At 34.1% G+C, this 24,252-nt stretch overlaps 1 protein-coding gene across 2 annotated transcripts in view; it reads right to left on the bottom strand.

Annotated features, from left to right (window-relative positions):
* Nucleotides 1-24,252, bottom strand: part of Agpat2 (1-Acylglycerol-3-phosphate O-acyltransferase 2) — a 90,759-nt gene that overhangs the window by 18,510 nt on the left and 47,997 nt on the right. Inside the window, exon 1 of one of the 2 annotated variants that reach the window (XM_073968102.1) lies at nucleotides 15,362-15,533. The exons of the other annotated variant lie outside the window; for it this stretch is intronic. The gene's annotated coding sequence lies outside the window, so the exon portion shown is untranslated. Of the gene's footprint in view, nucleotides 1-15,361; nucleotides 15,534-24,252 lie in introns of those variants that run through there. 2 annotated transcript variants of the gene reach the window in all.

Consider the following 24,252-nt stretch of genomic DNA (forward strand, 5'->3'; position numbering starts at 1 on the left):
TAAATATATGAAAAATATTCTTATTAAATGGTAAAGCAATTCTTGCAAATGCAATCCTTAAAAAGTTATGAGGTGACGTACAGTACGATGCACAGTGTTGCCGCTTCCTTGTAAACGTGGACAAAAATAGAAGGAGTTGATCTAGGTCGATGAATTTTTATACAAGTACTTATGTGGGCATAGGAATGAAAAATTCCCATTTTGGTCCATATCGGTTCAGATTTGGATATATCCCCCATATATATATTTCTCCGATTCTGCTATAACTCAGCCAATTTTAGTTGAACCGCCTTCAAATTTAATATGCGATATTTGCTTGGGCCTCTGATCAGTTTTACCGATTTTGTTAAAAATCGGATCAGATTTCGATATAGCCCCCACATATATATATTTCCCCGATTTTGCTATCACTCAGCCAATTTTAATTGAACCGCCTTCAAATTTAATATGCGATATTTGCTTGGGCCTCTGATCAGTTTTACCGATTTTGTTAAAAATCGGATCAGATTTCGATATAGCCCCCACATATATATATTTCCCCGATTTTTTTATAACTCAGCCAATTTTAATTGAACCGCCTTCAAATTTAATATGATATATTTGCTTGTTCCTCTGATCAGTTTTACCGATTTTATTAAAAATCGGATCAGATTTCGATATAGCCCCCACATATATATATTTCCCCGATTTTTCTATAACTCAGCCAATTTTAATTGAACCGCCTTCAAATTTAATATGCGATATTTGCTTGGGCCTCTGATCAGTTTTACCGATTTTATTAAAAATCGGATCAGATTTCGATATAGCCCCCACATATATATATTTCCCCGATTTTGCTATAACTCAGCCAATTTTAATTGAACCGCCTTCAAATTTAATATGCGATATTTGCTTGAGGGTGCAACCGTGGTGCAATGGTATGCACACCCGCCTTGCACGCTGAAGGTCGATTTCGGGGTTCGATTCCCCGGCCAGTCGACATCAAACTTTTTTCAACGGTGGCAAAATACCCCTCAGTAATGTTGGCGACATTTCCTGAGTATTTCAGCCTTGTAAAACTTCTCTACAAGTGGTGTCTTAGACACGCCGTTCGGACTCGCGGATGAACAGTAGGTCCCATATCATTGAGCTAATATGAATTGGGGTGCACTCATTGATATGAGAGAAGTATCCCTTGTCCCTTCTGGGATGTTTGTGGAACAATTATTATTTGCTTGGGCCTCTGATCAGTTTTACCGGTTCATATTTGGATATATAAAACGATGCAGTCAAATAAAGTGAATTTATCCACTGAGGCAAAACAAGGATTCTTGCTATTTTTTTACAAATTGTTTATGATGATATGGTTGTGGCTCCGAGAATCGGACTTTATAGGATATAAACATTGCATTTTTTAATTCGAAAGGGATGTCTGTTTCATGTACCAAATGGTCGAAACTGCAATTTGCTGCAATTTTTAGATACACTCCTGAAAGAAGCGAAATTCGTGAGTTTTGTATAACACGTTACTGTTTCAATCAACATAACGGTACCTTATGTATACACATTATATGTAAACTTTTTTTATAAATTGCAAGACTATAGACCACTCTTTAATTCCCTATTCAAAAGATGTGGATTATGTCAATAACTTCTTTATAAAATTTCCATGAACATGGGTTTATTTTTTAAATACATTATAGTAAATGTCACATATGAAAAATGTTCTATGTTTAACGAGCTATAACTTTATAGTAACACCAAATATCGACAACATCTTTGAGGTTTGTCCTATTTGAAGTGTTCTCAATAAAAAAAACCATAAAATTATAAAAAAGTCAAGAACACATTTTTTGATTTTTGTCCACTGAGGCAACACTGTGCGATGTAATCATGGCATATTGAACAGGTAGTGAGTGGCATTGACATTTATGGAATAAGTTATGTCAAAGTTATGTTGTTGGCGAAATTACAACAAAAATAATTTTATTATAAAGGGAATTTGCAGTTCATATTCGAACAGCTGGCGTGACACCTATTCAATATGCCTTGGATGTAATGGAAGTTTTGTTTTCAATTAAACCAAGTAAAAAGTATTAGTCGGCTTTGCCGACATAGATATACCCTTAAGCGGGGTACACACGATCAGTTTTGACTGTCGACTTTTTCGGAATTATCGATAACTGTCCAACCGTCCAGCAACCACAAAATATTTTGAGCGGGTTTTCAAAATGTTGGAACTTGTCGACAAAAAATATATTTGAATTGAAGCTTAAAAGTGTTGCGGAGGAGGTACCTGAAGGTATGAACGAACATAGTCCGTTGTGGATGTAGATCTTATGTTGGGAGGGATTTCATTCGATAGATATCGCGCCCACGGTATAAATTAGAGCTGTTAGACCTTTATATTAGGAAGCATGGATTGGCACACGAAAGGAGTACCTTCGGTAAAAATTTCTAAAGGATCCTCGAACAGACCTTTAACAACAAATTTACAAAAATTTTCAGCTTTGTGAGGGAGGTAGCCTAATGAGCGGACCGATATAGCCCATTTTCGAACTTAAACTATGTCTGGGTAAAATATTGCGAGATCCAAAGTTTGGACTAAACGGAGCAGCCCGTTATGAGATATAGCGCGTACCATGTTTTACAGCTTTCGGACCATTTTCTAATGTAGTATGGACTTACTCCTGAAAAAACTGTACCGTGGTAATGGGGGCAGCGAATATAAAAAACCAAAGCGGTTCGAGAGCAGGTCTTACAATATTCGGAAATGTTATGTGGCAGGTACCCGAAGGAGTGGACCGATAAAGTCTATATTCGAACCTGATCTATGTCTCATAGAAATATTACGATGTGCAAAGCATGGACCAAATCGGTTACTGCTTTCGAGAGTTATAGTGTGCACCATTTTAGCGAAAAGTTTTGAACTTTTATGGGGGAGGTAACCGAATGGGGGAGGTAACCGAAGGGTGGATCGAAATTAAACTAAGTTTGGACAACATATTACAAAAGCCAAATTTTGGAACGAAACGTTGATCTGCCAGACAGACGGTCGTACATTAAATCGACTCCAAATTGCCTGAAACGGATTTCGTCCAAACATACTTGGGGGTCAATAACCACTATTTCGATGAGGCACATTTTGGTCGTATGAAAGTGGATATGCCCTAGTTACCCTAAAGCTGAGGCTATAAAAAATATACTGATATACCTGAAATAGTTGTAAGGTAATATTGTTGTTTTAGATTAATTTTTTTTTTTAAGTTGAAGGTAGTTAAAATTTATTTGCTGGGGCAGAGAAGATCTCAGCAAAAAGTTTACATCCAAAAATGCAGTTTAATTACTAGTAGAAGTGCCGTTGCACTACATCTTTTTCTATGAATTCACAAATGATTTTGACAAAAGAGCGCATGGCTTGGATGCAGCCCATTTTGCATCCAAAGCATGTCCTTTGATGGAGTACTTTTGAAGACATATTTTGGAATTTGGTTTTAATAAATCTAAAAAATGCAAAAAATGCTTTCAAAATATCACAGAATAAATTTATAATTTGTGTTGATCAAGAACTTTAAGAGCTTTATTGCATTAACACAAGTTATAAAATGTCTTCTTTAAATTCAACAGCAACTGATTTCGCTTCATCATCCAAAAGGGTTTTTTATATTGTCTTCCCATAATCAGTTCAGATTTTTATATAGTTTCCAACTTCCCGCAATTTCCGTCTCGTGAACTACCGCAAAAATGTTCGCATTTTTATTCTATAACATTATTTTATAAATTTATGATTTGCCAGTTTTGTCGAGATGTGTATTACTTATTACATATTTGTGAAGTGATTTAGCTTAATCTCTGTTTTGTTGTTTTGAATTTTAAAAACAACATATTTTTGTTTAATTAGTGCTATTACTTTTTGCAAACCTAAAATAACATCGCACATATGGTAAAATATAAAATGTATTATACGCTTTTTTCTAGAATTCATTTTTCAATTGCGTATCAAACTTTTTCAATTCAAATTCGAATTATTTAATTTGTAATTCAAATTATTAAATTTTTAATATTAAACATTCCATTAGTTGTTTTTCATTCTCGAATAAAAATGCTTCGTATATAAATAGAATAACTTGAACTAAAAATGAATGCTCAACTCGAAAGAGAATTAATTAAAATAAATATTCACTATAAATGACCTTCGCCTTAATAAGGCAAAAATAAAATAAAAATTAAATAATTCGAATTTCAAATGGAAATTATAAATTAAATAATTTCAAAGAAAATAAGCTTTTTCAAAACATGAATGAATTTTCTAACTTTTCGCCGAACATACTCAGCTCAATTGAGAAACTGTAAGCTATTCTAATGCATTGTCATGTTTTCCATAAAAAAAATACAAAACGTCTGCTGTTTATTTTAAATTCTCACTTATACAATGAGGGGCACACTTACCAATTGTTTTAATGTGCCATAATCTGATTAAGTATGGCATGAGATATTTAAAGTCATCCTACGTAACGTATCAGATAGTTCTCAACTCAGAACAACATATGACAACTGTTAATATTTCCAAATCACGCGATAGTAACAAAAACATGTGACTCATACGTATGTATATATGTACGTACAATGTACATACAGTTTGACAAGTAATTGTTTTCAAACTGAGAAAACGAACACTTTTCATGCATTAATTACTAAAAAATGACAAATAGTTGTGATAAAAATGTCGGGTTTTTTGCAAAAATTAGTTGGTCGACTTATTTAAGACCAAAATGAATGGATAAATAAAAAATTATACCGCTTAGTTCAACAATAATAACCAAAAGAATAATTAACATTTAATGCAAGGTGCCAAGAAAATGTTTTCAAAATGTAATTGAGGTTCCAAAATACCCCATGTTTTCGGTAAATACTTAAAAATCATGACATTTTATGAATTTTATTCTTAACAAGGATTAGTTGCTAACAAGTATCAACAAAATCAGGCATGGAATATCCCCATTAAGAGGGTTACCATATGGACCAAGGGGGTCTCAAACCGGGAATATCTGAAAACTAAGACATTTTATAAGTATTTGTAGTTCACCAGGATGGACTTCCATCAATTACAATAAATATTGCCTACAGAATAGCTCGATCAGGAGGATTGCCAGATCGACTAAAAAAGTACCAGGTCTTATTAACAGTAAAAGGGACCAACTAGGCCCACAACCACGGCCTACAAGTGGTTCATTAAACTCAAAATTTATTAATAGATAAGAATATTTCATGAAACAGTCGAAAATAGCACATTTGGAGACTAATATTCCTTAGAAATTTGTGGGGTACAGATTTCTACAATTTGCGTAAATGCTTACTATGACCTGCTGGAGCCATTTCGTGTACTGTGTAGTAATACTGCGACAAAAATTTCTAAGTGACGGGGAAATAATGCTACAGTGTTACCATGGTATACCATCAAAGCCAAAAAACTTACGGGAATTCCTCAATCTGGCTGTTAATAGATAAAATTGGATGTCTATAGCAAGCTCAGTATAATTTAGCAATATCTTCCATATGCATTTCTAACCGATTTTTGTACTTCATGGTTATATTTTGGTTTGTTTTAGTGAATATACTTATCCCTAAATTAAACTTCAGCTAAATAAACCACTTTTAAGATCTAATTGTGGGCCAAGGAGGTCCAGTTTACTGTTATTAAGACCTGGTACATTTTTAGTCGATCTGGCAACCCTCCTGATCGAGTTCTGCTGTAGGTAATATTCATTGTAATTGATGTTATACCATCTTTGTAAACCAAAATACTCATAAACCGTCTTAGTTTTTAGATATTCTCGGCTTGAGACCTATAGGAAATTGTTTACATGCAATATGATCTGATACCCCCTTGGTCCATATGGTAACCCTCTTAGTGAGGATATCCCATGCCTAATATTGCTGATACTTGTTAGCAACTAATCCTTGTTAAGAATGAAATTCATAAAATGTTATGATTTTTAAGCATTTACCGAAAACATGGGGTATTTTGGAACCTTAATTACATTTTGAAAACATTTTCTTGGCACCTTGCATTACATGTTAATTATTCTTTTGGTTATTATTGTTGAACTAAGCGGGTTAATTTTTTATTTATCCATTCAATTTGGTCTTAAGTAAGCCAACCAACTAATTTTTGCAAAAAACCCGACATTTTTATCACAACTATTTGTAATTTTTTAGTAATTAATGCATGAAAAGTGTTCGTTTTCTCAGTTTGAAAACAATTACTTGTCAAACTGTATGTATGTACATCGAGAATCATTCTCGTATTAGATCAGATTACTCTCATAATCATGCGATGATTACGCATAGAGGAGGCAATATGTATTTATTTTACATTTTCTGCCATTTAGAGGGAAGAAAACCGTTTTATTAGGTGCATAATAATTATTCTACACCTAATTTCATTATCTGGTATGTGATGGGAACCATTTCGACTCGATTTGGCACAAAACGAAATCATAAAACAAAAAGTCAATTTTAAGTTGGTTATTGAATTTTGACTTCCCAGATTTCTACGCAAAAATTAAGTGTGGTCTGAAGTATGTGCTATATTAAGGGGTTATGGCCACTTGCAAATTTTACAAAATCGAAAAAGTTTTTATTGGCTCATTTTAAAGTACAGGTAGAATAGAATATGTTGCAAAATTCGAGTCGATCGGATAAAAATTAGCTGAGATATGAGCGTTAGAAGGAGAAAATTAATTACGATTTGCGTGTAACATTGAAGTTTTAAACGCGGTTTTCTCGAAATGGCATTTTTGAATGCGGTGCCCGCTAGGGTTATTACTTTTTTGACATTCTAGTGAGAACGAAAGATCTTTTGCTCCATTAATGCCTAAAATAACATTCATTCCCTTTTATTATATAAAAGATTCCTCACACACCACTTTGATTTTTTTTTTTTTTGAAAAAATACTATGGACACGGTGTGCCTTAACAAATTTAAATGGAGGGTGCTTACACCTCGGAAGTTTTTGCTGATTCTGAAACTACAATGCTCATAGATGAGAAATATCAAGAAACAAAAAAAATCGCCGGAGGGATTTTCAAATAAATCGCGATTTCAGTTCACATTTTAAGGGGTTGTAGCTGTGAAAATTCTCTATACGACTGACCTTTAGGTTTTTTCGTCAGTTCAAATTTTTAGGTTTTTATCTTAAGTCTTCAAGATTTTGCTTGGAAACCGCAAGTCATATCAAAATGGGACTAAAGAAAATAGTGAAGCTGTGAAAATTCTCTACAAGATTGGATGATTTATTTTTTTCTAGGTTGTACCATTTTCAAGATATATAAGTTTAATTTGGGAAATTGCAGTAATGACATTGTTTTATAAGGAGGCGATACAGTCAGTGCATTGTCTCAATTAGAAATTCTATATCTCAAAAACGGTAAAACCTACGAAAATATCATAGGGGCCAATCTTGTGGAGAATTTTCTCTGCTACAACATTTTCTTTAGACCCATTTACATCGAACTCGCGGTTTCCAAGCTAAATCGTGAAAACCTGAAGAACCCCTAAAAATGTGAACTTAAATCGCGATTTATTTCAAAATCCCTCCGGCGATTTTTTTGTTTCTTGATATTTCTCATCTATGAGCATTGTAGTTTCAGAATCAGCAAAAACTTCCGAGGTGTAAGCACCTTCCATTTAAATTTGTTAAGGCACACCATGTGGAATGAGAAAAAAAATCTCAAAAAATTATTTCCTGTTGCACGAATGAATGACCATTTGCCTATTAATGACTAAAATAACTTGTATTCCATTTAAATATTGAACAAGTAAAAAAAGTTAAGTTCGGCCGGGCCGAACTTTTATATCCTCCACCATTAACTAATCTTAATTAATAATTAGTTTCCTTTCACAATTTTAGGTGGAAACATTTTTCGACCATTAATACCAAATGCCTAAATTGTCTAATCTAAAAAATGTGTTCAGCCAGGTGAAAGGTACCACCTACGGGGCTATATCAAAGTGTCTACTTACCTTTACAATTTTTGGTGAGAAAGTTTTATTACTGCAGGGAACTTCAAAAGTCAAATTACGAGTAGTTCCGTCAAACAATGTAAATAAGACCCTCAAAATACCGAAAATTGGGAGGTACCATTCTATGGGAGATATACCAAAATATCGATCTATGTTGACGATTTTTAGTGAAGAAGGTTCGTGACCACTGAAAATTCAAATGTCAAATTACAGCTAGTTCGATTTTTGATGGAGAAGTTTCGACCACCGAGAACCTCTAATATCAAATCGGTTAAAAAATGTAGCTAAAATACCGAAAATCGGGAGGTACCGTTATATGGGGGCTGTACCAAAACATGGACCTATGTTGACGATTTTTGGTGGAGAAGTTTCGAGGTTACTGAGAACCCCAAATGTCAAATTACAGCTAGTTCGGTTAAAAATTGTAGCTAAAATGCTCAAAATAGCGAAAATCGGGTGGTACCGTTATATGGGGGCTATACCAAAACGTGGACCAATATAGCCCATCATCGAACAAAAGACGCATCTTCCCAAAATTTCAGCATCCTATCTCCATTTTTGTGGATACTAGAGTGATTACAACAGACGGACGGACGGACAAGAATATATATACTTTATAGGGTCGCAAATCATTATTTCAATGCGTTACAAACGGAAAAAACAAACCTAATATACCCTGCATACTATGGTGGAGGGTATAAGGAGGTACCGCACAAACCACTTTTAATTTTTATAATACACGCAGAAAAATATATATTTTAAATATGTTTGGATCCAAACAAATATTTGTTTGGAACTGATTGCAAATAAATATATGTTTGGATTCAAACATAATTTGTTTGTGTCCAAACAAATATATGTTTGCAACATTTTGTACCATATCTCAATTTCATTTGTTTGGGTACCCACATATTTTTTATGTTTGAACATATTTTTTATGGGTGGAGAGAGGATTTTTGTCAAAGAGAGTAACAACAGGGTTCTCGCGGCTGCGGAATGCAGGTTTATAATAAAGAGCTGTGTGTGTGGTGCAATAGGAGACACAGAAGCTTTGGTAGTGTGTATGTGGTAAAACACGTGCGTTTCGTGCTTTGTTGTTGTTAAGCAACGTAGCAAGCGAAGAGGAAAAGAAAAAATGGTATTAATTATTTTGTTATTTTTCTTCAGTTGCCTAAATACAATCGCTGGGTAAGGACGGTAAAGTGAGTGAATAAATCAGTGTTTTGTCTTTTCTTAAAGAATTTGTGCTTTTTAGTAAATTAAATGTCCAATACATTTTATAATTAAATCAAAAGGGTGAATGGAAGTATTTTATTGGACAAGGAAGAAATCGCATTTAATATTGGTAATTACAACAATACATTTTTCAGATACATACATATGTATATTTGATTCCAGATGCCGATTTCCCGCTGATGATTTCAACTTTGAGGAAAATATGTTTTATTTCACAACTAAGGAGAACCGTTCAACAATGTTTCTATATATATATATATATATATATATATATGTATATATGTATATATATATATATATATTTTTTTTTTCTTTTTAAAAGTGCGACTTTTTATAAATTATTTCATTCAGTTTTTCTTTATTAAAGTCTGTTATGTATTTCTTTATAATTTTTAATGTACCTATGTGTTTGTTGTTGCTTTTCAATAAACCACCACAATTTATAAATGTGTGTATATGATAGGGATATCCAGTGAGCGCTTACTGAGATCAATTGAACATATATTTCAATGTGTTTGACATTGAAATTTACGCTCCCTTGCTCTCAGAAAGCACCCACTGGTGCATGTGTTTGTTTTTTTTTTGTGGCGTTTGGGTTTGTAATTGTTTGCACTCAAACATATAATTAGTTTGCACCCAAACATATAATTTGTTTGCACCCAAACATATATTTGTTTGCAGAACCCAAACATATGTTATGTTTGGGACTGATTGCAAACAAATATATGTTTGCTGCAAAATATGTTTGGGACATACATATGTTAGAGATGTGTGTTTTTCTGCGTGTATATGAAATAAAGTTATATATAATATAAAATGATATATGTAATAATACGATGATAAAATTAGTGAGAAACAAACGGTTATGTCATAATATCTGCTTACAATGTCTTCAAAAAATTGTTCAAAGTTCTGAAAAAATAAAAACTATAAAAACTTTTTGTGCGGAAGCTTTTTTTACTGAATCACTTTATAATTAAGATTTTATGTAATGAGATTTTATGTAATATGAGGTTGTAAAAAGCCATAACCGTAGTGTCCACTGTAGCTCGAAAACGGGTAATCCGATCTTCATATGTTTTGTGGGATTAATATATATACATATAAAAAGCTAGTACTAGAAGCTAACAGAAGAATATTACTTTCTTTTAAACAAGGTTTAATTCGAATGAGACATCGATGTTTTCTACCCATTCTAAATCCGAAATGTCATGCTACAGTCATTCCACATGGACGATGTGTGTACAACTTTTAAAATAAGTAAAATTAGGAGGTACTTTCATATGGGATATATACCAATATACGAACTTATATTGACGCTTCGAATGAGAATTAATTAAGTAAAATGTTATTCTTGTAATTTCCCCAAGAACATAAAGAAAAATTTTGCTTTGCCACTCTATTGACAAGACAGTAAACAAACTTCAATTTTGACAACTGGTCTGTTCCATTGCGAATTCGGGAAGGTGAATTTAGGCCTCACAGTGTCACGACAGCCGCCAAAAATGGTCAAAACCAAGTACTTCGGAGTATAAATATATTGATAGGAGACAACATTTCAATTAAAATGATTTCAAATTTTGGCATTATACGTCAAGTAGTTTTGCCTATATGAGGCTTCAAATCCGATAATTGTTGTCAGTGTGAAATTTTCTCCATATTTTCCCAAAATTAACAATACTTTCCCAGCAAGAACGTCCTCAGAGAGTAAGGAGTTTGTATTCTCTTTTGCAAGAAATTTGTAAAAAGTAAACAGACACCTTCCCAGCAAGTAATCAGCTGACTTCCCAAAACAGAACAATTTGTATGGCAATAAAGGAAAAAAACAAGCAACATTTCTGTATTTTATAAAAAAAAGAAAATAACCCGAAATAAAATTTTGCATTTTGCGACTTGGTTCTCCAAAAAACAAAACAATTGAATTGCTTATTTCCACAATAAAATAGTTTCCAATTTGCGCAAACACAGATCACCGAATAATTAACAACAGCTGATTTTTTGTTTGCAGCAAGAAAAAGAGTTGCAAGTGCTTGCTGGAAGAAATTTGCAAACTCTCAGTAAAAGAAATGTCAAAATGTCTCTCGCATCGCTCTCTTTTGCTGGACTTTTGTGTTAACAGACGACTTCCAGCAACAATTGGTACAAATTGTTAAAAATTTTAGGGTAACCAGACAAACCTAATATTTATTGTCTTCAAATATTTAAATAACGGTCGTTATATAACTGACTTTTTAAGTTGCCTTGGATGTAATAAACTTGGCTTCACATTTGTTTGGAAGTAAATAGTTATCATATGGTGTTTACAGTTACCCAGATTGGATAATGTGGCTAAACCCTTCAATTTACCGAAAATCTGGCGGTACCGTTCTATGGGAGATATATCAAAATATAAAAATAATTTTTATTAGAACACTCAGTTTAGTTGAGAAACTTAGGTAAAATCTTCATATACCGAAAATCGGGAGATATGGGGTCTATATCAAAACGGGGACCTATGTCTATAATTTTTATCGGGAAAGTTTTTTGTCAACTAGAAACCCTGCAACTCAAAAATTCAGACGGTTTGGTATATAAATCTAGTTAAAATACAGTCGAAATCGCTTATAACGTCGGTCAAGGGACCGACCAAATTCGGACGCTATAAGCGATAGTCGTTATAAACGATATTGATAATAGAGGTGGAATTATATTATGTATAGTGATTTTTGTGTATAAATACTTTGTTTTATTAAATACATAAATCAATAAATTCAATTAAATTTTTCTTTTTTCATTCGATATATATAAAAAATGATAACGATATTAAATTCATTCTTCAGCAGATATACATATTACCTTAACGCAGGATATGGTTCTATTTAAAATAGTCTGTTATTTTTGTTTCGGCTTTTTTTGGAATTCATAAGTTTTAAATTTAACTCAGATCTGAGTTTTGAAGAGTTTCTACAGCTGGACACGTCTCTGACACTGACGGTGATTGAAATGCTGGTTCTGTAGTATCCTCAATTTCTTCGTTAGAATTGCCTTCGTCTAAAACTTCCAATATTATGTCGTCATCATTAACAAATCCCGCATGATAAAAACAATTAGCAATGACAGAAGACACATTCAAAACATTTAATTTCGTACTTTGATCCTTTTCTATATTTGCCAGGATAGCGAATATTAGCCGATTCCGGTAATGTGATTTATAATGATTTTATTACTCCTTGGTCCATGGGTTGTAAAACAGATGTGACATTCGGTGGCAAAAATTCAAGCTTAATTGACTTGAGACCGCCTACATTAGGGTGTTCCGGGCAATTATCTACTGCTAAACACGCTTTTTTGCCATAAGATCACGATCACTAATGAACGTTTTCGAAACATCTGTGGTGTTTTTGTGTTTGAGTTTGAAAAATGTTCTTCTTCGTATGGTTCGACTTTATAACCGATAGCAAAATTCAAATATTTCACCAAAAACCGACGTTACAACCGATATGACGGTATACGCGATGACGTTATAAGCGATATTTATTTGTGTGGAATATAAGGGGCAGAAATTCGGGATTTTTGTTTTTCGTCGCTATAAGCGATATGACGTTATAAACGACGACGTTATAAGCGATTTCGACTGTATTAAAAATATTAAGAATTCGGAAGTATCGTTATGTGGGGACTATACCAAAACGAGCAGCGACCTTCCATATTTCTGCCACCGACATTGTTAGCAACAATATGTTGTTGTACCAAAATTCATCCACCTACGTCAACTCCTTCTATTTTTGGCCGCCGTTTATATAAACTCGCGACATAGTGGGCCGTAGTCTTCATTTGCTGTCAAAAGCATTTGCGCGAAAAATACACAAAAGATAGAAGAAAACGTAAAATATTCTTCGCGAAGCTTAAATAAAGATGTTGTACAAATGTATTCTTTATAGAAGCGAAATAGTTGTTACTGTTATTTTTTGATTAAAAATATGTTTTGACAGCAAAATTTCTTGCACCATGGTCATTACTTTTAAAAATGGTAAAGTACTAAAAGTTGTGCTCTCATATGAATTGTATGTATTTAAAAGCAAGGGAACACTTTTCGAGGAAAAGGTGGTAAAACTGGAAGATTCTTGCACTTAAGAACCGACCTTTTAACGGTCAATGAACAAATAAATACGGTTTTCTTTAATTTGGAGTGTTTACTTTCATATTGCAAAGAAATTGCAATCGAAGGAGAATGTCAAAAAATGGACTTATGGCCAAAGAATCCGAATTAGGAACCATAGTGAATATGGCCACCGAAAGATAATAACCGCGCCATCCCGACGGCATTAGAATAATTGCGTATTCGAATAATCATACACTCATGGCATCAAATCCCACCGTTAATAACATTTGTAATAGGCTGAATGCCTATCTCATTAATTTTACATTGTTTTTCCAAGTGAGTAATAAGAAAATATTTGCCTCTAAGTCAACAGCCACATTATTCGCCCCATGTACGGCGGAGAAGAAGCTTCCACTGAATGTGCAGGTCGATATGGATATAGAAGGAGAGAGAGGACCAAAGGTACATAGATAAACAGGTCTATTAATCAGGATTGAATAGTATTCATACGGATGCAGTCCCAGAATCAAGTGAATTATATAGTGTGAGTACCGTTCCCGGAGATCATCTACTAACCGGGGTAGCAAGAGAACAGACGGCTATCTTGAGAGTCATTTAGAACAACAAAAACGCATTTTACACTTGCACTAAAAACAGGTTATTTGACAGATATTGCATGGAATTGACAACTTAAATGATACATGTTATATAAAACATGCTAAATGTAAAATGCGTTTATGATCTGGTATGGCAGCGCAGAATATACAAACATATTGCTGGCATGCATTAATGGTGCGCATGAGACGTTACACATACAATTTAACAGCCCAGCCAAACTAACTAAACTATCCCAATATCGCTATGGAATGATCCTACCAAGGTGGCATAATTTTTATACTTGGAGTTACAAGAGATTTAATTTATAATAATAAATACCCTCGTAGTAGTGCTACAACAACAGCTACCCCCATCATGTGCGTAGCCAGGAATGCTTTTTGGTCTTTCTAGGGAGGGAAGTGGGGGTGTTCAAATGCTTGTTTTTTCGTAATATTTATAATTTTTTGCACACAAATGAACCGTTTTGTAGGTTCTAGGGGGGGGGGGGGGGGGGGGGGTTTCCGGTTAACTTAAAGTTAAAATTGATGATTAAAGTTCAAACAAGAGCTTCTTAGCATGAGGAAAGTATATTTTAAAGTCCTCCAAAAGGGTTTATTTTGCGACTTTAAAACAATCAAAAAGTAAAAAAGAAACATATAATAATGCTCCCTAGTGTCTTTAAAAACATGCTTCACCAACAACAGAAAACTTAACAAAACATTTTACTGAAACAATGACAGTGCTTTTGGGTTTAAGTAAAGTTTTCTCAACAATGCATTTTGATTCTTATAAGAAGAATTTAGAAGTTTTGCGTAACAACTCTGTAGCAATCGGTTCAGTAGAAGCGGGTCTAACCGGGGTGTTGTACCCGGATTTTCCGGTCAAATAATCGCGTAACTTAACTTAACAAAACATTTTACTGAAACAATGACAGTGCTTTTGGGTTTAAGTAAAGTTTTCTCAACAATGCATTTTGATTCTTATAAGAAGAATTTAGAAGTTTTGCGTAACAACTCTGTAGCAATCGGTTCAGTAGAAGCGGGTCTAACCGGGGTGTTGTACCCGGATTTTCCGGTCAAATAATCGCGTAACCGGGTCCGTCCCTCGAGAAAATTATACATTCCCGTGATCAGCGTAACAATATCTACATCTGGAAACAATGAAAAATGCGGAATTTTTACTTAACTATAGTTAAGCCGAAAAGTGGAAATGGAACACTTGTTGACGTTCGTTGTTTTTAGTAGCACGAAGAAGTTTAAATGACTTTATTGCATAGTGCTATGAATTTTTCCTTTTATAAGATTGTCACACATTTTTTAATTTATTAGTACTTTTTAATCACCCCGGGAATAATACGAAATCGAATGCATTTAATTTATTACAAATGAATAACTTTTTGTTATTATTATTTCTATTTATCACTTTCACTTGTTTTAACTTACTATTGAACGTAAGACAATCTTTCGCTTATTGTAGGGACGACTGTTTATCGGTGGTCAGCCCAAACAACACTAAACTTCACCTGTTGTCGATTGTTTTGGTTTGGGGTAGACCAAATCCAATCGTGTGCGTGTAAAGAACAGTATTTTATTATCGCTGATATTAAATTGCATTGGTAGTGATTAGGGTTGACGATTGAAGTTTCCCATTTTATAAATTAAAAAAAAAAGTTTAATGCATTTATGGGAAGAAATTCAAGTACAAGTTCAAGTTTTACAAGTATTCTTACAGTTGGTTCAATTTGTATTTATCTACGTATATATACGCCAGACCTTTTTGATATAAGTACATCATGATCTCCTGGACATTGTGATACTAAGGATATTAAACATATAAAATATAAATGCAATTTTTAGGCATTTAGTGGTGAATTAAAATACAGAAAATATTAGGACTTTCAAAAGCTTCATTAGAAAATAAATTAGGATTTATCAAAATAAATCACAATTTGTCGAGTCAAAAGAAAGTTTACACCCTAGCAAAACGTAAGGCTTTTTTGTTTCTTCGGGTAATCTTGGTATGAAATTGACCCCAATTTATCTTTCTAAATTTTTCGGGTATGTACCTAATGAGTTTTTATCTAGAGACTACAAAGTGTTCTTTTATGTATAGGAGTAAAATATAGGAACATATTGCTCATAAATATGTGCGAACGCTGCAAATCCCTGTCTATATGTTACATACACTATAGGTATAAGACTTATTAATGGGGCGTATGTCCACAATTTCTAGTGGAGAAAATTAACCACTCTGAAATGTCAAATTTCATCTAATCTGAGACGATAACGTCGATAAAATCTTTAAAATAATTGAAATGGGGCGGACCTATGTCCACAATTTTTAGTGGAAAAGTTGTCAAACCATTAGAACCCTATATGTCAAATTATAGCCATTTGGTCAGAAAATTTAGCTAACATCTTCAAAATACCTAAAATCGTCATTACCACTTTTTGGAATAGTCCCCATTTAACTGTACGGTCCAATTTCAAGTATTTTCAAGTTTTTAGCTACATATCCTGGCCGAATTACGTATAATTTGACGTTTAGGGTTCCCAGTGGTAAGACACATTTATAGCGAAATGATTTCTTTAAAATGTTGCCCTTTGAAAGTAGATTGCTGTTGAGTGGAATACAACAACAAAAAATCCTTACTAAGTAATGAGTTTTTATAGTCCTTTTTGGTAGTCGCAGCTACTTACAAAAACACCTACTAACCCATTATTTTTAAAAAAAAGGGCATGTCGCTCTTAATAGCAATTTAATTTATAACCACAAGAATAACTGGTATTTCTATGGCCACTAGAAGTTGAAAAATAAACGCTAAAACATCCTTTCTATTTTTAGAACATTTGAGGTGGAATTTGTTTTCAATTTCTACACACTTCATATTTATACCCTCCACCATTGTAACACATCGAAATATTCGCCTATAAAGTATATATATTATTGATCAGCATGAAATTCTATGTCGATTAGACCATGTCCGTCTGTCCGTCCGTCTGTTGAAATCAAGATACAGCTCGCAATTTTAAAGATAGAGAGTCAAAATTTGTTACAGAACTTTTATTACTTGCAGAATGGTTGGTATTGAAAATGGGATATATCGATCCACGTTTTGATATAGCCCCCATAGAACCTCCCGATTTACGGCATTTTTAAGGTTTTAGCGTTATTATCCTACCAAAATGACTGAAATTTGGTACGTAGTCTTCTTTAGGGGTATAAAACTTCCCCCAGAATTTTGTCGGTATCGGTCCACACCTTCATAGAACGGTACCTCCCGATTTTCGGTATTTTAAAGGTTTTAGCTTCATTATCCTACCAAGATGGCTGAAATTTGGTACGTAGTCTTCCTCAGGAGTATAAAACTTTCCCCCAGAATTTTGTCGGTATCGGTCCATGCCTTCATATAGCCCCCATAGAACGGTACCTTCCGATTTTAGGTATTTTGAACATTGTGGCCTCAATATTCCACCGAATCGGCTGAAATTTGGTATTTAGACTTCATTGGGGGTACTCAAACTTCTCCTTTAAATTTGTCGATATAAGTCCACGTTTCGATATAGCCCCCATAGAACGGTACCTCCCGATTTTCGTAATACTGAAGATTGTGACGTCAATATCCAACCGCAATTGCTGAAATTCGTTATTTCGTCTTCGAAGAGTTATAAAATATTCCAGAAGAGTATTATCAGTATAGGTCCACGTCTTGCTATATCCCCATAGAAGCGTACTTCTTGATTTTCAGTCTTTTTTTAAGTTTTAGCCACATTCTCTTACCGAAATATAGAAAATTTGGTATCTAGTCTTCTTTGAGCCTCAGAAATTTGTCGGTATAGATTTATGTTTTGAAATAGCCCCTATAGAATGGTGCCTCAGATTGTTTTACCGGAATTGCTGAAATGTAGTATTAAGTCGTCTTCATACACGAAAGGAAACTAATTATTTCATTTTACTTCAATACAACTTGTGGTGGAGGGTATAACAAGTTCGGCCCGGCCCAACTAAACGCCGTTCTTACTTGTTTTATTTTATTTCGCTCTCTGCTGGATTTGATCTTGCGAACTTTTGATTTGTAGCCGAACACACTCTGCCATGCATACTATCATTTAGGGCTGTTTAAACGCTTACATGCGCACCACCATCTGGTTTCTTTGTTTTCTATACAATAAACTGGCGTGAGCGTTGAACACACAACCCTAGGATTAGTAGTCTTTGTAGTGGGTTACATATGACTAACGGATCCAAATTTTTGCTGGGTATGATTTGCTAGATGTCAAATACAATAAACACCTAAAATTAGGCTTCAAAATGTCTGCATTAGGGTTATAACTTTTTCGATTTTTTGCAAATATCAAAAATACCACGACATAGCTGTGTAGAGCATGGAAAAATATAAACAAATGCATTATCAATTAGTTCCTTCCGTTAGAACAGTTTCCTCAGCACCGATTGCATTTGTGTGATTCAAAAATAAAAAGTGAAAAAGTTAATAGTAGAGTTGTGTCGTTCCGGAACGAACTAGTTCAAAGGAACTACTCCACAAAAGGAATGACCGGTACTAGGTCCGACTATGCGGTTCAGCTAGTTCCTTTTGCTCCCTCGTTCGTTTTTCTCCCATTCTTTTTGCTCTTCTCTTTCAGTTAGTTCCATCAGTTCATTTAACATCAGTTAAATAGCTAAATATACCCTGTCTTTTATTACTGAATAAGAAATCTAATAGTGTCATTTCGTTTTTCATTTCTTAATAAACTGATCTTTGACGAATTAAAAAAAGGCAATTAAAGTATTTTTAATTAGCAAAACGAATGTATTTTTTTTTTTTTCAAATATTTGTAATCTTCCATGAAAAAAGCCGAAAACAGTTTATTTGTCTTTTGTTTTGATGAAGAAGAAGCACGAACGATATGAACAGAGTGAACGTGTATGAGTGTGGTTATACAAATAAAGGTTGGTACTAAAAGGAACTATGGAACTAACTGAACGACCTAGTTCCTTTTGCGGAACGGAACGGAAAAGATCGAACCGCAAAAGGAACGAGATTGCCCAACTCTAGTTAATAGTGAATTAAACCACAAGTTAGCGGAAAAGATAAACCAAATTTTGTTTCAAGTGTGAGACATATTTTACGCTTTTGTGGTGTAAGGTAGAAGAAGACATTGCGGCGTTTGTTTAAGTGTCGGCGGCTCGGTAATTTGCCGTCCACATTTTAGCAGACGAAGGAGAAGTAGCGGATGATGTAGTGTCTGATACATCAGCATACATTGCAGCTGAAGCAAAAAGAAGTGAGGACTTTATTACCCCCACTAATAAATCCAAAAAGAGATGCAAAACTAAAAGGAGACATAAATCAGATGACGATGAAACGATTTATGAAAACCTAAAGATGGAAGCTATGATATCAACGCTACAAGCTTCCCTTATGAATATGGAAGATAGTAACTCATGGTGCACACATACGCAACAGTTGCTGCAATTTTTCAATTCTGTTTTGACGTTTTTTCTTATGTTTAACAGAAGGGTTAAATTTTTAAGAATTTTTGTAACAAACGTACTTTGTGAACAAAAATGTGCTATTCATGTACCAATACAAATTGAATTGCCTGTAATAAAAAATAAATTTGTGTGTTTTTATGAAAAAAAAAAGCTCAAAACTATGTGTGTGGAATTTTAAAAATAGATGAATTCGGATGTAAATCAACCATACAGGTAAAAATTCCACCTGCGTGATGCAGAATTACCATAATTTCATTGTACGTTTTCTACCCATGTTTGCTACTTTTTTCATACCCTGCAGTATGTGAAAATGAAGGTCAAAACGGAATTGTAAAATTGCAGCAACTGTTGCGTATGTGTGAACCATGAGTAACAGGGCTCTGTTGCAAGAACTAACGGAACTGAGAAAATTGCACGAAGAAACGCGCAAGCAAGTAGCTAATTTCTACACTAAAGATCGCATCTATCAACGAACAACCTGGAAAATGAATTGGCTCAAAGCAAAAATAATTATACAAAGCATGTAAAACCTTTTTTTTGCCTGACAACACCATCAACAAGGTACAACAAACACTTAATGAAAATGAGTCGGTCGGGGTAGCCGAAAACCCCGACACTGCGATGATGAATGAAGAAGAAGAAGCTCAGCCTAATAAGCTTATGTAGATGTGGCAAACAGTGCCCTTTAAAAAGGGAAAATCAAAACCCAAGAAGCCGAAACCAACAACAGAAAAAGTAACAACATCAGCAACAGCATCCACACCAGCAACAACAACAGCGGGAACAACATCTGCAGCAGCAACAACATCAGCAGCAGACACAGTCTCAACAAGAAATGTAAGCAGTCAGCAAAAAGGTAATCCTGACTCCGGAAGTAAACCCTTCCAAATCGTAACAGGGACCTTAAAATGTGGCCACAAAAATAAATGAAGACTGTCAAACTTATTTCGGCAAAGGGTTGACACAAATTCTTAAAGATTTAGACGATTACCGAGAAGAATATCGTAAAATTAGAGGGTCTCTTGGGGCGCCAGACGTTATAATAGGGCTCTTAATGCATATTAAGCATTATAATGATTAAGTGTATATTCGTTAATGTGAATTCGTTGGTGTCTTTAGAAAAAATTTACTACTTAAAATTATTCCTAAAGCAACATAAGCCTGATGTTCTGCTTATTGCAGAACACTAACGATAAAAGAAGCAGAGCCCACTCGGCTCATATATAGACTATTTCTTAAAAACGCCAGGTATAGCCCTGGAAATAGATGATTTATTGCCAACACATTATTTTGAATCCGACCATAGGACGATGGAAATAAATATCTGTATTGGCAACATACAATCTAATGAAGAACAAATTTTCTATAACTTTGATAGGGTTAATATAAGAAGGTTCAATAGGAAATTTAAGAGGGTATTAGCAGTTATATATTACCAACAACCAATGACGGACTAAATACTGCCTTCCAAGATGCAATAGAATTCACAGTACCAAAAAATGAGGTGTAGAGGTCCCATACTGGGAGAATTGCCTCCTAGAATCGTTAGATTCATGAAACATCGTAAAAGACTACGGTAAACTGTACGAAGATCAGCAGATCCTGGTAGATATGATGAGCTTAAAGCTGACATCACAATTCTAACTACAATAATAAGAGAACAAGTGTCCAATTGAAGTTGGCCCCAAAACTTATGGGAAAGTCAAACGGGCAGCAGGACTGTCATTTAGAAATCCAACTGATACCATTATAGATGATACTGATTCACCCATAACCGATGATCCGCAAAAAGCAGAATTATTCGCAGATCATATGAAGACTTCTCACCATATAGAGGAGAATTTGAAGGATGGTTCCTTCTTTAACCTTGTAACAGAGGTTGTTAGGGGGAGCCTTATGTCGACTCCTCTGGTGGAGTTCAACGATGATCTTCCATCGGATGGGCTAAATCTGGGCTATTTTCCATCTAAATGGAAAGAGGCTTTGATTATACCAATTAATAAACCTAATTCCGATAACACAAGATGCGCCAATTATAGGCCAATTTCCCTTCTTTCCCCATTCGGGAAAATATTAGAAAGTCTAATCTATAAAAGATTAAAAGTCTTCATAGAAGACAAACGAATTATTGAGGATTATCAGTTCGGTTTCAAACTAAACCATTCCAGAACCCATGCTTTGACCACATTTACCAACTATGTCACAAATGGCTACAAAAAATTCCATGCTGTATGGCACAAAGGCATTTGTATAAGCTCTAGACATACGGTCTAGATGCCCAAACATACAGAATGGTAGCAGGCTTCCTGGAAACTTTGATAGGATTGACAAGTTTATTGTGAAAAATGCATTAAAATTCCTTGAAATATCCCAAAAGATATTTTCAACATTGATGAAGACATAACAATCCTACTCTCCAGGAAGCTCCTGCCTCCTGCAGCTTTAATTAAGCTACGAGATGAGGGACTGCTATTTGATGAAGACCGTCTGATGTATTACCACAGAAGGTACCGAAGGTATGACTGGAACACTGATCCTGTATACTGTACAGATCAGTGAATCCAATCATTGTATATATTGTATATATTCAGTAGAATTTCTAGCATGTAAGTTTTATATAATTATTAGTATGTACATTTCTATTATTATTAGTATATAAGTTTTACTTTATAAAACCTTTGAAAAGGCCAGTTCTTGAATTATTTAACTGATTTCAAAACAAAACACTTAATAAATTGAATGATTACTAACACATAACTGCAGCACAATAATATTAAAATAGTGGTCTCTAAGAAATCTGTGTATTTATGAGAATATTTACTTAGTATACCAAAATATACTTTAGCTATTAAGTATTTTTTGTTAAATGAAGTGGAGAAAATAAAAAAAAACAAATCTAAAAAATACGACACAACTCAGCAACCCTAAGAATTTGTGTTGCTTGCTTCTTCGTGTGCAAAGCTAATGAGGGTGGTTTTCTGTCTGCTGCAGCAACATGACAATGTCTTGGCCTTCAGTGATCTAAATGAACGATATAGGTCCCAGTCCACACTAGCGTGAATTTCTTAAATCGAATTCCTCACTACAGCAATTTTTACTCTACTATGGAGGTCGATCTAGAGACGCATAATTTCATGCAATTTTATCAATGAAATCATTCTAGTGTGGACCGGGACTAAACGAATGAGATGGATGCGGATCCGTTCGTTGTTTTCGCGGACTCGTTCATTTGAGAAGGTTTTTTTACACAAAATTTTTTTTATTTCAAAAATATATTAGTTTTTGTATGATTTTTATGATAACCCAAGGATTATTTGTTTAATTTTTGAACAACATTTAAATATTTTGAACAATATATTAAAAAAATGTATGTAGGTTTTGTGTTTTTAAAGTTTTTTATTGGCGTTTCTTATTTTATATATATATAAAAACACTAATTTTTTTATGAAAAATAGTAAAAACATCAAAAGTTAAACCTTGACCTTGAATTCCTCTGCAACTACTAGACCGAATTTAAATTTGAAAATATCGCTGTCCGTTTAAAAGTTACAAAAGTTTTACTTCGATTCTGAACCACTGTGCAGACAGTATGAAGACTTACTCATAATTTCTCACAGTTGTCGACATAAAATGATTTTCGAAAGCGTAATCTACAAAATCAATATATTTTATGTCAAATATAAAATGAAATATGCGAATTTAAGACGTAATCAAAAAAAAAAAAAAAAAAACATTGTTCCACAACATCCCATACGGGACAAGGGAGACTTCTCTCATATCAATGAGTGCACCCCGATTCATATTTAGCTCAATGATATGGGACCTACTGTTTATCGCCGAGTCCGAACGGCGTGTCTGAAGACACCACTTATGGAGAAGTTTTTCAAGGCTGAAATACTCAGGAAATGTCGCCAACATTACTGAGGGGTATTTTCCCACCGTTGAAAAATGTTTGATGTTGCTTGGCCGGAGAATCGAACCCCCGAGCTTCTGCGTGCAAGGCGGGCGTGCATACCATTGCACCACGGTGGCATCCCAAATCACTGATCCTATTTCGTTGCATTTCCAAACACTGGCAACATTTCTTTTCATGTCAGACCTCAAATATTGGTGTAGAAGAACTGCTATTTGCTATTTTCGTTAAAAATGCGACAATAAATTGCCATAGTTTAATTATATCTATCACATTTTTCTTATGTTCTTCCGATTTTTTATTCATATGTTAATCCGGACAACGCGGTAATCCGGACACATTTACATTGTATTTTTCTTATCTCGATAATCCGGACATCAATATTCTTTTCATGTCTTGAGACCTAAAATATTGGTGTAGAAGAACTGCTATTTGCTATTTTCGTTAAAAATGCGACAATAAATTGCCATAGTTTAATTATATCTATCACATTTTTCTTATGTTCTTCCGATTTTTTATTCATATGTTAATCCGGACAACGCGGTAATCCGGACACATTTACATTGTATTTTTCTTATCTCGATAATCCGGACATCAATATTCTTTTCATGTCTTGAGACCTAAAATATTGGTGTAGAAGAACTGCTATTTGCTATTTTCGTTAAAAATGCGACAATAAATTGCCATAGTTTAATTATATCTATCACATTTTTCTTATGTTCTTCCGATTTTTTATTCATATGTTAATCCGGACAACGCGGTAATCCGGACACATTTACATTGTATTTTTCTTATCTCGATAATCCGGACATCAATATTCTTTTCATGTCTTGAGACCTAAAATATTGGTGTAGAAGAACTGCTATTTGCTATTTTCGTTAAAAATGCGACAATAAATTGCCATAGTTTAATTATATCTATCAC

Source organism: Musca autumnalis, unplaced genomic scaffold, assembly GCF_047663935.1.
Source record: "Musca autumnalis isolate F117 unplaced genomic scaffold, ASM4766393v1 scaffold_2, whole genome shotgun sequence".
In the NCBI taxonomy this organism is placed as follows: domain Eukaryota; kingdom Metazoa; phylum Arthropoda; class Insecta; order Diptera; family Muscidae; genus Musca; species Musca autumnalis.